Here is a 15,305-nt window from a genome sequence, read left to right on the forward strand (position 1 = left end):
CCTGCCTGATCGCCCCTAACTGCCTCTGCCTGCTGGCCTGGTCGCCCCAACTGCCCCCCCCCACCGGCCTGGTCACCCCAACTGCCCCCCCCGCCGGCCTGGTTGCCCCCAACTGCCCCACCTGCCAACCTGGTCACCCCTAACTGTCCCCCCGCTAGCCTGGTCGCCCCCAACTGCCCCCCTCTGCCAGCCTGGTCACCCCTAACTGCCCCCCCCCACTGGCCTGGTCGCCCCTTACTTCTCCCCTGCTGGCCTGATCATCCCCAACTAACCGCCCCCCTGCCAGCCTGGTCAACCCCAACTGACCCCTACGCCAGCCTGGTGGCCCCCAACTGCCCCCCTGCCGGCCTGGTGGCCCCCAACTGCCCCCCCTGTTGGCCTGGTAGCCCCCAACTATGCCCATCGGCCTGGTCACCCCCAACTGCCCCCCCTGCCAGCCTGATCGCCCCTCGCAGCCTGCTGTGCAGTCGTTTGGTTGTCCCTCACTAACCCCCCTGCCACTGCACGCAGCCTGCTGTTCAGTCATCCGTCTTGTTGTTTCGGTCATGACGGCCCCTGGTTTTTTATATATTAGGATAATGATTAGTAATAAAGATATTAAGCTATGTTAATGTTTTTCATCAATATCTTAAAGAAAGCACTAATAAACAAAATTTCCCCCAGAAGTAACTTTAAATACTTTCTTTAATTTGCTTAATGAAGGTAAACTCCCAATCCCCAGTCTATTTTGTTTTTAAGTTCTTATTGAAATAACTAAATGAAATTTTAAATTCCTGAAGTTGTAGTATTCATTATCTCCTGATTACCTATACTTCCTACAGCCCAGCAGGGATGTTTTAAGCTAAAATAGTTAATAATTTCATTCCCATCAAAGAAAATATGAAAGCCAAAAGCAGAAAGAATGGTCCACTTTTCTAAGGCTATTTGCACTTGTTTACTATGAGAAGAGAAGCATGGGACTATCTTGGCAGATAAAGAATCATGAAGAGAAAATTGAGCATGTTGGCCAAAGTGTTTGTGAAATTATTAACATCAGAGATACCTGGTATTGGCCTAGACGGTTTGGCTCAGTGGATAGAGCATCAGCCTATGGACCAAATGGTCCTGGGTTTGATTCCAGTCAAGGGCACATACCTTGATTGTAGGTTCCTCCCCAGCTCAGGTCCTGGTCAGGGCTGGTGCAAGAGTCAACCAATCAATGTGTTTCTCTCACATCGATGTTTCTGTCTTTCCCTCTCTCTTCCACTCTCTCTAAACATCTTACCTAATAATAGACAATAATACTCATTATTGATTTGAGTATGCAAATTAGAAGGTCAAAGATGGCGGCCACCCAGCTGCTCCAGGCGTGGAGTGGCCAGGTGGGACAGGACGCCTGCTATGAGAGGGAGGGTGGGGGGCGAAGGGATCTACAGGAGCAGAGTGCCACAGTGAAGACAAGACTGCAGACTCCAGAGTCTGCAGCAAAGACAAGATGGCAGACTCCAGCCGGAGTCTGCAGCAAAGATGAAGATGGCAGTCTGCAGCAAAGATGGCAGACTCCGGCTGGAGTCTGCAGCAAAGCAGCAAAGACGAAGATGGCAGACTCTGGCCGGAGCGAAGGCCTGGGTCCCGGGTGCCGGAGGTGCTGGAAGCCAAGGGAAGGAAGGCCTATTGCACGAATCTCTTTGTGCGACGTGACTCTGGTCCTTTATAATAAAAGCCTAATATGCTAAGTGTCTGGTCGACCAATTGTTATGACGTGCACTGACCACCAGGGGGCAGACGCTGCAACCAGTAGGTTAGCTTGCTGCTGGGGTCCAGCCGATTGGGACTGAGCAAGATGGGCCGGACACGCCCGGGAGCCCTCCCATGGCCCCTCCCTGGCTGACCAACCTCCCACGTCCCTCCCCAGCCCCAATCATGCACCAGTGGGGTCCCTTGGCCTGGCCTGCATTGTCTTGCAATCTCGGACCCCTCGAGGGATGTTGGAGAGCTGGTTTGGACCTGATCCCACAGGCCAGGCCAAGGGACCCCACTGGTGCACGAATTCATGAACCGGGCCTCTAGTCAATAATAATAATAATAATAAATGATACTCGGTATTCACATAAATGTACAATAGCAAATTGTTTTTCATAACCTAGTCGGTTAATGTGATAATAAAAATTGACTATAAAATTCTGTACCCAGGTTACCACTGATTCTAAAATAAAGACATGGACTATATCTGTACATTACATCTGGGATTCTAAGATGTTATTGTCGGCACTTTTTATCTAGTGCCACACAATTTTGCAATTAATAACACAATGTCGTGGTAACTAATTGTTTGGTATACTGATCTCATCTATATATATAAAAAGCCAGCGACCATAACGCCAGAATGACCGAATGACTGGTCGCTATGACACCCACAGCGGCCAGCAAACCAGCCCAATCGTGGGGTGGAGCAGGCTGGCCAACCTCCTGCGGCCCTTCCCCCCAGCCAGTCCCGCCTCTGATCAGCCTCTCCTACCCTGATTGAGGGTGGAGTGTCTGGCCAACCCCCCCACGGCCCCTCACCCCAGCCAGCCCGACAACAGGTTGGCCCCCCAACCCCGATCAGGAGCAGGGCCAGCTGGCCAACCACCTGTGGCCACCCCCCTGGCTGGCCCACTCCCGATGGGCCCCCAGCACCCTGAACGGCCTGCGGCCCCTCCCCCCAGTCAGCTCTGCCCCCAATCGGCCCCCCCATTTTGTTTTTGTTTTGTTTTTGTTTTTGTTTTTTTTAAATATATTTTATTGATTTTTTACAGAGAGGAAGAGAGAGGGATAGAGAGTTAGAAACATCGATGAGAGAGAAACATCGATCAGCTGCCTCTTGCACACCCTCTACTGGGAATGTGCCCGCAACCAAGGTACATGCCCTTGACCGGAATCGAACCTGGAACCCTTGAGTCCGCAGGCCAACGCTCTATCCACTGAGCCAAACCGGTTTCGGCCCCCCCCCCCCATTTTGATCAGAGGCAGGGCCAGCCAGCCAACCACCCATGGCCCCTCCCCCAGGCTGCTGACCCCCAATTGGCTACCCCCCACCCCATTCAGGAGTGGGGCCGGCCATCCCACCACCCACAGCCCCTCCACACAGCCTGCCCTTCCCCCAATCAGCCCCCCTACCCCAATCTGGGGCAGGGCCCACTGGCCAATTGCCCTCAGCCCCTCCCCACAGCTGTCTCCTCCTCCCGACAGGGCCGGACCCCACCCTGTGCACGAATTCTTCCACTGCACACCAGCATCATGGAGGACAAGCTGGTGGAAGACCTCAAGACCCGGGAGAGCGAGGAGCAGAAGAAGAAATGGGTGTGCGGCATCCTGGGGATCATCAAACCCTGTAACCATGTGCTGAGCCTGTCCTTCCCCATCTGGTGCCACAACAGCTCCTGGGAGATCATCGAGGGCTACCAGGTCCAGCACCACCAGCACCACACGCCCTGCCAGGGAGGGAGGTATTCGTTCCAGCACTGATGTGAGTGGAGATAAAGTGAAAGCTTTGGCTTCTCTGAGGACATATAAGTGTGCAGTGGCTCATGTGCCATTTGGAGGTGCCAAAGCTGGTGTTATGATCAACCCCAAGAACTATACCGATAATGAGTTGGGAAAGATCACAAGGAGATTCAGCATGGAACTGGCAAAGAAGGGCTTTATTGGTCTGGGCATTGGTGTGCCTGTGCCAGACATGAGCACGGGGAGCGAGAGATGCCCTGGATTGCGGACATCTGTGCTAACACCATCGGGCACTCGGTTATTAATGCCCATGCCTGTGTCACTGGCAAGCCCATCAGTCCAGGGATGGATCTCTGCTACTGGCCAGGGAGTTTTCCATGGAATCAAAAACTTCATCAATGAAGCTTCTTACATGAGCATTTTAGGAATGACACCAGGGTTTGGAGAGAAAACATTTGTTGTTCAGGGATTTGGTAATGTGGGCCTTCACTCTATGAGATATTTGCATTGCTTTGGTGCTAAATGTGTTGGTGTTGGTGCATCTGATAGGAGTCTATGGAATTCAGATGGCATTGATCCAAAGGAACTGGAAGACTTCAAATTGCAGCATGGATCAATCCCAGATTTCCCCAAGGCAGAGCTTTATGAAGGGAGCACCTTAAGGGCAGACTGTGACATACTGATCCCTGCTGCCAGTGAGAAGCAGCTGACCAAGTCCAGTGCACCCAGAATCAAAGCCAAGATCATCGCCAAAGGTGCCAATGGGCCAACAACTCCAGAAGCGGATAAGATTTTCCTAGAGAGGAACATCGCGGTTATTCCAGATCTCTACCTGAATGCTGGGGAGGTTAGAATATCTTACTTTGAGTGGCTGAAGAATCTAAATCATGTCAGCTATGGCCGTTTGACCTTCATATATGAAAGGGACTCTGACTACCACTTGCTCATGTCAGTTCAGGAGAGTTTGGAAAGGAAATTTGGAAAGCATGGTGGAACTATTTCTATTGTGCCCACACCAGAGTTCCAAGAGAGGCTATCGGGGACATCTGAGAAAGACATCATGCACTCTGGCTTAGCCTACACCATGGCATGCTGGGGCCAGGCAAATCATGCACACAGCCATGAAATATAACCTGGGATTAGACCTGAGAACAGCTGCCTATGTCAATGCCATTGAGAAAGTCTTCAAGGTGCACAATGAAACCGGTTTGACTTTCACATAGATGGATTGCTGCTGACTTCTTTACTACTCTCTTTACCTCTTCATCCATAGACCAGCACAAGTTTACATGTAACCACAGATCTTTCTCTCATTGTTTATTAGACAATGGGAAACATTCTCATAGGTCAATCCAAATGAGCTCCTTAAGAAAAAAGAAATTAAAGTTAGGGAATCATGTGCAAAACAAAAAGTAGATGCCAGAGAGTCATTTGGGTGTATCAGCAAAAGAACTCAATTCTATAGATTACAAACAAAAATAAATGCTGTTTCTCTTTATGCATTTCGTTCTTTTAGAATAAAATAAGTACATGCTGCTGTAATAAAATTGCCTTTAATCACAAAAAAAAAGATTAAATATTCCTCTGTACTCCCGGTTTCCTTATACAAGTAGCAGGTGCTCAAAAAATACTAACTGATAAGCATGTTTATCTAAATTGGAGGTTTCTAGCACATAAATACATTGGCTGACATCTAATTCTCTGTTTCATTGTGTTATTTTAATAGTGAAAAGTTGATATGTACATGTCAGGGAAAACTCACACCCAAAGAATGCATCCACATTCTTTTATTTATACTTCCCAGATATTTGAGCAAAACTTAAATTTTTGTCTTAATCTGGAAAAACAACCAACTTGTATAAATGAATAGTAAAACAGTGTAGGTGATAACTAATAGAAGGGCTTTTTCTCCCCCTTTTATTTCTTTTTTTATTTTTACTTTTGTGTACAATGTATGCTTAGAAATTAAGGCATTATTAAAGAGACTACCAGTAAAAGTTCCACCCAGATAAAGAAATAGAACCTGGCCACTCAGCAACCCTGTGTGCCCTACCCCCATCAAATCAACTGCTCTCTCCAGAGAAGTAACCTCTACCCTAATTTTGTCTTGCTTTTTGCTTTCTTTATAGTTTTGCCACCTGTATGTGTATCCCCAGACAGAATATTGTTTAGTTTGGCTACTTTGGGTCTTTATATAAACAAACACATACTGTATGCGTTCTTGCAGTCACGTGCTTCTTTTGCTCTATTTGGCCCATTCCCCATTCTACTTGTAACGTGGCAGCCAAAGCAGTCTTATTAATCTGTGAGTCAAGGTGGAGCCCTGCCTCCGCTCAAAATCCTGCTGTGGCTGCTCAACTCAGTAAAAGCAGGAATGTCAATGGAGCTCTCCGTGATCTGAGTACAAAGCTACCTCTCTAATCCTAATTTCACTCCCTGACAGCCACACTACCTCCTTTCCAGAAATGTCCCTACCTTGTGCCTTTGCATTAGCTATTTCCTCTGCCTATGCAGTTTCCCCCATTCCAACCACCATGACACACACATTACCACCTTCAAGTACTGTCTCTAATATCACATTCTCAATGAAGCCTATCTGATCTCCCTGTTGAAAATGACAAACACACTCTACCCTACTCTCACAAATGCCAGATTCCCTTTCATGCATTCCTTTTGTTTTCCCACAGCAGTCATCATTTTAACCTTCCATTAACTTAATATGCTTATTGTTCGTTTTCTATCTTCTTTCTCACTAGAATAATAAGCTCTATTAGGTACCCACCATGTAGAACAGTATCTGGCACACAGTAGGCACTCAATAAATATTTATTGAATGAATGAACATTATGCTTCTGAGATCATGTTGATGGCACGGAGCTATAGTTTGTCTCACATTTCCCTTGTACAAATATCACAACTCAACTATCTAATCTGTTATTGATGGACATTTGAGTCATTCCAGTTTTATTTTTTTTGTTTCTGTTTGACTCTTATAAGCAGTGTTTAAGTGTAGAAAGTGTAAAACTGTGTACTTTTATATATGTGAATCCTGGTACACATAATCACAGGAGACTCTCAAGGAGGGGACACTTGAGAAGGGACTTGTAGGTCTCTTGAACGTATATAAATCTCAACTTCCCTAGTAGGTAGGGCCCAACTGTCTGCCAAAGTAGTTGTGCCAGTATGGACCCAGACTCACTTTCCTCCACACCATCCCCAATACTTGTCAGGTTGTTCATATTTGCCAACCCAATGAGTATATGCTATCTCATTGGTCTATCACTTTGTATTTCTCTGATTATTAATGAGATGAAGCATTTTCCCTTACATTTATTGGTCTTTCTTTCTTTGTGAAGTCCCTATTCAAGAAATTGAGTGTTTAGTAATTTTTCTACAATTTGCATTGGTTGTTTACTTTTTAAATTTCATTTTTCTTGCAATTTATTTTTATGGTATTAACAAAAGTATCAGTCTGTAATCAATTTGAAATTTTTAAAAAACTAGATTTTCATCACAGTTTGAGAAGCACTGATTTAAACTTTTTAATTTCTCAAAATTTCTGACCAGAACATAGCAGCACCCACTATTTGGGGAGAACCATATTTTATCTGCGAAGCCCTGGCCCATGACACAGCCCCTTCTTACCCAGCTCCATTCTGCTCCATTAGGGGTCTCAAGTGCATACATGTGATCATCCAATCCCACTATCCAAGCTACATTTATCCCCATACACAATAAATTATACACAGCCACCCATTAAGACAAGATGTGCACACTGGAAGAATGGCCCGCCTATGGAATGAAGGACCCAGAGTGCTTTGCACAGCGAATGGCAAGGTGCTGTATTACCCATCCAGAGACAGGTAGGGGAAGAGGATCCAAACAGTTACAACCTTTGGGCAACCAAACTCCTTGCATCTTTTTTTTTTTTTTAATAGCTAGTACTTTCAAATTTTTCTAAATTCTATACTTATAAGAATTTCTTTTTTTTCAAATATATTTTATTGATTTTTTACAGAGAGGAAGAGAGAGGGATAGTTAGAAACATCGATGAGAGAGAAACATCAATCAGCTGCCTCTTGCACACCCCCTAACTGGGGATGTGCCCGCAACCAAGGTACATGCATGCCCTTGACCGGAATCGAACCTGGGACCCTTGAGTCCGCAGGCCGACGCTCTATCCACTGAGCCAAACCGGTTTCGGCAAACTCCTTGCATCTTTTGCCTATCTGGGCTCCCTTATGCTCTCCTGTAGCTCTGTCCCTGTAATAACACCAAAGTATCTCAATTACTATGGTTTTATAAATCTTGATCTTACTAGGCAATTTCCTGAACTTTGTTCTTTGTCTTTAAAAATAATGTGATTTCTCTTGGTCCCTTGCATTGCTATGTAAGTAGCTTATCAAATTTCACAGAAGAAAAAATAAATCCTGTGTGGATTCTAAACAGAATTGCAATGAATCTAAATCAATTAGAGAATTGACACCTTTACAATATGGAACCTTCTGATCCATAAGCATGGCTTATCTCTCCATTTGGTTAGGTCCTCTTTAATATCCTTCAATAAAATTTTATAACTTTTTCCATAAAGCTCTTGCATCTCTTTTGTTAGATTTATTATTCATATCCTTGTGCTATAATAAGCATATTTTTATTCATTTTCTGAATGTTTGTTACTGGCATGTAGAAATGTAATTGATTTTTGTATATTGATTTTATATTCAACTACCTTTCTAAACTGACATATTAATTCTAATAAATTATCTGCTGATTTTTTGGTATTTACACAATCATAACATCTGTAAAGAGTGACAGTTTTCTTTCCTCCCATTCAGTCCTGATACATTTTATTTTTGTAATTCTTTATTGTTGAAAGTGTTACATATATCTTGATATATTTTATTTATAGTTCTTCATGGGACTTGTCAGAATCTTCCATAGATTGTTGAATAAAAGTAGCTAGAGTGACATACCCTCTTGCTAATCTCAAATATAAGACTTAAAAGCTTCACCATTAAATATGACAGTTTCTGGTTTTAGAAACCCTTGGCCAATTTAAGGACTTTCCCTTCTGGTGTCAGTTTGCTAAGGGTATTTTCTAATTTTATGATCAATTTCATCAAATACTATGTCTGCATCACTTGAGATGACATGGTTATTCTCTTTTAAAGTATTAATGTGGTAAATAACATTAACTTTCTAAAGTTAAAACAACCGAATACTCCTGGAACAAACATCACTTGCTCATGATTCTTTTATACACACACACACACACACACACACACACACACACACACACACACACACACTAGAGGCCCAGTGCACAAAATTCATGCATGGGGGGAGAGGGGGCGGAGGCTCAGCCCACCCTGCACCCTCTCCAGTCCGGGGATCGGGCCTAAATTAGCAGTCAGACATTCCTCTCACAATCCTGGACCGCTGGCTCCTAATTGCTCACCTGCCTGCCTGCCTGGTCGCCTCTAACTTCCCCCTGTGCTGTCCTGGTCACCCCTAACTGCCCCCCCTGCCGGCCTAGTTGCCTTTCACTGCCCCCTCTGTCAGCCTAATCACCTCCAACCGCCCCCCTGCTGGCCTGGTTGCCCTCAACTGCAACCCCCTGCTGGCCTGATTGCCCCTAACTGGCCCCTCCGCCGGCCTGGTTGCCTCTTACTGCCGCCCCTGCCAGCCTGGTCGTCCTTCACAGCCCCCTTGCCAGCCTGGTTGCCCCACACAGCCTGCTGGGTTCAGTCGTTTGGTCGTTCCTCACTAACCCCCTGCCAGCCTGGTCGTAGGCTGCCATCTTTGTGAGGGTGTGATGGTCAATTTGCATATTACCTCTTTATTATATAGGATGTCAGGTTTTATTTTTATTTTTTTTATTTTTTTAAATTTCTTTATTGATTAAGGTATCACATATTTGTCCTCATCCCCCCATTCCCATCCCACATCCCTCCCCACACATGCCCCCACCCTCCTGTTGTCCCCAACCGCTGGTTAGGCGCATATGCTTGCACACAAGTCCTTTGGATGTCAGGTTTTAATATCAAGAATATGCTAATCACCCAACTGGCATGGCTCAGTGGTTGAGCATTGGACTTATGAACCAGGAGGTCATAATTCAATTCCCAGTCAGGGCATATGTCCCTGGGCATATGTTGTGGGCTCAATCCCTAGTAGGGAACGTACAGGGGGCAGCTGATCAATGATTCTCTCTCATCATTGATGTTTCTCTCCCTCTCTCTCTCTCTCTCTCTCTCTCCCTCTCCTCCCTTCCTCTCTAAAATCAATAAAAATATACATTTTTAAAAATATGGGAGTAAGTTTGGAATTATTTTTCTTGAATGTTTGTAGATTTTACTGGTACTGGAGTTTTCTTTGTGGGAAAACTTTCTTTTTACTGTGGATTCAATTTCTTTACTGGTTTTGTTATTGCTTGGGTTTTCTATTTATGCTTGAGTCAGTTTTGGTAGATTACCTATATATATAAAAGGCTAATAGGCTAAGTGTGCATCGACTGGTAGCTATGACACACACTGACCACCAGAGGGCAGACGCTCAATGCAGGAGCTGCCAAGCTGCAGTGACTTGGCAGCGGCAGTTCTCGAGTGATGCACCCCAAAACCAGAGAGGAGGGAGTTCGATTCCTTGCAGGGCTGCACGATTCCACCTTTGGCCGTGGGTTATGTTGTTGCTGGGGCATTGTTGGCCCCAAATCTGGTTTACTGCACACTTGCGTTTGCATTCCACACCTTGTATTTTTCATAAGATTTTTTCCATTTCTTACCAATATTTGAAATTATAGCCTGAAGTTTATGATTATAGCCTTTTATTATAATATCCAGAACATTTTTTGCTGTTTCCTTTTTCAATCTTGATAATAATTATTATTTCACTAGAGGCTCAGTGCACAAAATTCGTGCATGGGAAGGGGGGCTCCCTCAGCCGGGCCTGCACCCTCTCGCAATCCAGGACCACTCAGGGGATGTCTGACTGCCAGTTTAGGCAGGATCAGACCTAAACTGGCAGTCGGACATCCCTCTCACAATCTGGGACCGTTGACTCCTAAACACTTGCCTGCCTGCCTGATTGCCCCTAACCACTCTGCCTGCTTGCCTGATTGCCCCTAACCACTCTGCCTGCCTGTCTGATTGCCCATAACCACTCTGCCTGCCTGTCTGATTGACCCTAACCACTCACCTGCCTGCCTGATCACCCCTAACCACTCTGCCTGCCTGCCTGATCACCCCTAACCACTCTGCCTGCCTGCCTTATCACCCCTAACCGCCTCTGCCTCGGTCCCCGCCGCCGTGGCTTCATCCAAAGGATATCCAGAATGAATTCTGGAAAGTTGTTCGGCTGTCCAGTCTAATTAGCATATTACGCTTTTATTATTATAATCAATCTCACTAGGGTTTTGTCAGTTATATTAATCTTTTCATATACGTTATTTAGCTTTGTAGATTCTCTTCATTAAAAACTTAATTCCATTGTATGCTCTTGCCTCCTTTGTCAAATATTAATTGAGCATAATGGCTTGGGTCGATTTCTGGGTTCTCTGTTCTCTTCCATTGGTCTATATGTCTGTTCTTGTGCCAGTACCAGGCAGTTTTGAGAACTGTGGCTTGGTAATATAGCTTGATGTCTGGTATTGTGATCCCTCCAACTTTGTTCTTCTTTCTCAGGATTGCTGCAGCTATTCGAGGTCTTTTTTTATTCCAGATGAATTTTTGGAGAGTTTGTTCTAGGTCTTTGAAATATGCCATTGGTATTTTAATGGGGATTGCATTGAATCTGTAGATTGCTTTGGGTAGTATGGACATTTTAATGATGTTGATTCTACCAATCCATGAACATGGTATGTTCTTCCATTTGTTTATGTCTTCCTCTATCTCTTTTTCCAATGTCCTGTACTTTTCTGAGTACAGGTCTTTTTTTTTTTTTTTTACATAAGTCATTCATTAGCTACATAATTTATTCTAACCTTTTAGCAGCCAGTACAAAGAGGAAGCCACAATCGGTTTCATGATTCACAGTTTTAGTATGATTGAAAACAAACAAATTGACTAGGATATAAATAATTACTATTTTTTTAATGAATCTTTATTGTTCAGATTACAATTGTTTCTCCTTTTTCCCCACATATCTCCCCACCACCCAGTTCCCACCCCCCTCTGCCCCTACCTCCCCCCCCCCCGCTGTCCTTATCCATAGGTGTATGATTTTTGTCCAGTCTCTTTCCATACTCTCCACACAGACACCCCTTTCCCCCTGAGAATTATCAATCCACTCCCATTCTATGCCTCTGATTTTATTAAGTTCACCAGTTTATTCTGTTCCTCAGATTTTTAATTCACTTGACTTTTAGATTCACTTGTTGATAGATATGTATTTGTTGTTCATAATTTTTATCTTTCTTCTTCTTTTTCCTCTTTTTAAAGAATACCTTTCAGCATTTCATATAATACTGGTTTGGTGGTGATGAACTCCTTTAGCTTTTTCTTATCTGTGAAGCTCTTTATCTGCCCTTCAATTCTGAATGATAACTTTGCTGGGTAGAGTAGTCTTGGTTGTAGGTTCCTGCTATTCATCACTTTGAATATTTCTTGCCACTCCCGTCTGGCCTGCATGGTTTCTGTTGAGAAATTAGCTGATAATCGTATGGGAGCTCCCTTGTAGGTAACGAACTGTTTTTCTCTTGCTGCTTGTAAGATTCTCTCTTTGTCTTTTGCTCTTGGCATTTTAATTATGATGTGTCTTGGTGTGGTCCTCTTTGGATTCCTTTTGTTTGGGGTTCTGTGCGCTTCCTGGACTTGTAAGTCTATTTCTTTCATCAGGTGGGGGAAGTTTTCGTTCATTATTTCTTCAAATAGGTTTTCAGCATCTTGCTCTCTCTCTTCTTCTGGTACCCCCATAATTCTGATGTTGGTTTGCTTGAAGTTGTCCCAGAGGCTTCTTACACTATCTTCAACTTTCTGAATTCTCTTCTCTTCATGCTTCTCTGGAGGAGTGTCCTTGACCTCTTTGTATTCCAAATCTTTGAGTTGATTCTTGCAATCCTCTAGTCTGCTTTTGGGTCTCTGTATAATATTTTTTATCTCAGTCAGTGTATGTTTAATTTCTAGTTGGTCCTTTTTCATATCCTCGAGGGTCTCATTGAATTTATCGGCCTTTTCTATGAAATTCTTGAAAAACCTTATAACTGTGGTTTTGAACTCTATGTCCAGTCGCTTGTTCTCCTCCATTTCTTTGGTTTGTGATCTGTTTCCTTGCCTTCTCATATTCTCTGCTTCCCTGAGTTGGTAGGGTAGCTTTGTGTACTAGGTGTCCTATTGGTTCAACGGGTCAGCCTCCCAGTTACCTGAGGTGGACACTCTTGGTGTACCCTTGTGTACTGTGTGTCCCCCAGCAGGAGCTACAGCAAGAACTAGTTTTCTCCTCCTTTGCTTGGGCGGTTTTGGAGCAGTCTGACTGGAACTGCAGTTAATTTGGTTGAGCTGCCACAGAACAGGCCATTTATATGCAAAAGCCGCTGTGTGGAGCCTGGGCGGGTTTGTAGAATGTGCGGGGCGGGGTCTCAGGGCGTCACTAGGCTAGGGCGTGGCCAACGGCGATGGCTGGCGTCAGCCGTCTCTGCCTTTCCCGTTTCCAAGTCCCTGCGCCCCGTGCTCCAGTGCAGTAAACAATAATTGCTGGGCGCACCACCGCAAAAAAAGTCACTCTCACTTGCCGACCCGATGGCCGAGAGTCCAGCCTCTCCCCGTAGGTGTCTGGGTCCCCCGAGTGTCCCCAGAAACTGGATTTCACAGTGATCGGGAGCTTGTCTCCCTGCGGGTTGAAGAAAAACCGCGCACCCAGTCACCCGCTGCCAGCCCGATTCGCGCCTCCGTACCTCAGCTCCCCAGCGTTTGTGCTCCTTTCTCTTCCTAGTTGTAAATCTTCCACTCAGCCAGCTTTCCCGTGGTTCTGGGTGGTAGACGCTCTGTCCCTTAGTTGTACCCTCGAAATTGTTGTGTGAGGCAGATTAGCTGCTTAACTATGCCGCCATCTTGGTTCCTTCTTCTGAGTACAGGTCTTTTACCTCCTTATTTAAGTTTATTCCTAGGTATCTTAATTTTTTTGGTGCAATGGTAAATGAAATATTGTTTTTTTCGTTTCTCTTTCTGTGAGTTCATTATTGGTGTATAAAAAGGCCATGGATTTCTGGGTGTTAATTTTGTATCCTGCTACATTGCCAAATTCATTTATTAGGTCTAGTAGTTTTTTGATGGAGTCTTTGGGGTTTTCTATGTATACTATCATGTCATCTGTGAATAAGGACAATTTTACTTCTTCTTTTCCAATTTGAAGGCCTTTTATTTCTTCTTCTTGTCTGATTGCTATGGCTAGCACTTCCAATACTATACTGAACAGGAGTGGTGAAAGTGGGCATCCCTGTCTTGTTCCTGTTCTTAGGGGAAATTAGTTTAGTTTTTTCCCATTGAGTATGATGTTGGCTGTAGGTTTGTCATATAAGGCTTTTATTATGTTGAGGTATGATCCCTCTATTTCCACTTTGCTAAGAGTTTTTATCAAGAAAGGGTGTTGGATTTTGTCAAATGCTTTTTCTGCATCGATTGATATGATTATGTGATTTTTGTCTCTCAGTTTGTTTATGTGATTTATCACATTTATTGATTTGCGGATATTGTACCATCCTTGCATCCCCAGAATAAGAACAAAGTTGGAGGGATCATAATACCAGATATATCAAGCTATATTAGCAAGCCACGGTTCTCAAAACTGCCTGGTACTGGCACAAGAACAGACATATAGACCAATGGAACAGAACAAGAGAACCCAGAAATCGACCCAAGCCATTATGCTCAATTAATATTTGACAAAGGAGGCAAGAGCATACAATGGACTCAAAACAGTCTCTTCAATAAATGGTGCTGGGAAATTTGGTCTGATACATGCAAAAAAATGAAACTAGATCACCAACTTATACTATACACAAAAACAAACTCAAAATGGACAATGGACTTGAATGTAAGATGGGAAACCATAAAAATCCTACAAGACTCCATAGGCAGCAAAATAGCAGACATATGTTGTAGCAATATCTTTACAGACACAGCTCCTAGGGCAATGGAGACTAAGGAGGAAATAAACAAATGGGACTACATCAAAATAAAAAGCTTCTGCACAGCAAAAGAAACCAACAAAACAACAAGAAAGCCCACTGCATGGGAGAACATATTTGCCAATGATATTTCACGTAAGGGTTTAATCTCCAAAATTTACAGAGAACTCATACAACTTAACAAAGGGAAGATAAACAATCCAATCAAAAAATGGGCAAAGGACCTAAATAGACACTTTTCGAAAGAGGACATACAGAAGGCCCAGAGACATATGAAAAAATGCTCAAAGTCACTAATCATCTGAGAGATGCAAATCAAAACAACAATGAGATACCATCTCACACCTGTCAGAATGGCTATCATCAACAAATCAACAAACAAGTGCTGGCAAGGATGTGGAGAAAAAGGAACCCTTGTGCATTGCTGGTGGGAATGCAGACTGGTGCAGCCACTGTGGAAGACAGTATGGAGTTTCCTCAAGTTAAAAATGGAACTCCCATTTGACCCAGGAATCCCACTTCTAGGACTATACCCCAAGAAAACAGAAATAGTAATCAGAAAGGATATATGCACCCCTATATTCATAGCAGCACAATTTACAATAGCTAAGATTTTGAAACAGCCTAAGTGCCCATCAGTAGATGAGTGGATGAGAAAACTGTGGTACATCTACACAATGGAATACTATGCTGCTATAAAAAAGAAGGAACTTTTACC

The 15,305-nt window shown here is 44.0% G+C and overlaps 1 pseudogene; it reads left to right on the forward strand.

Moving 5' to 3' along the window:
- Positions 1 to 2,291: 2,291 nt before the first annotated feature.
- On the forward strand, positions 2,292 to 4,688 carry LOC103284832 (glutamate dehydrogenase 1, mitochondrial-like; annotated as a pseudogene).
- The last annotated feature ends 10,617 nt before the right edge of the window (positions 4,689 to 15,305 follow it).

This window comes from Eptesicus fuscus, chromosome 21, assembly GCF_027574615.1.
Source record: "Eptesicus fuscus isolate TK198812 chromosome 21, DD_ASM_mEF_20220401, whole genome shotgun sequence".
NCBI classification, from domain to species: domain Eukaryota; kingdom Metazoa; phylum Chordata; class Mammalia; order Chiroptera; family Vespertilionidae; genus Eptesicus; species Eptesicus fuscus.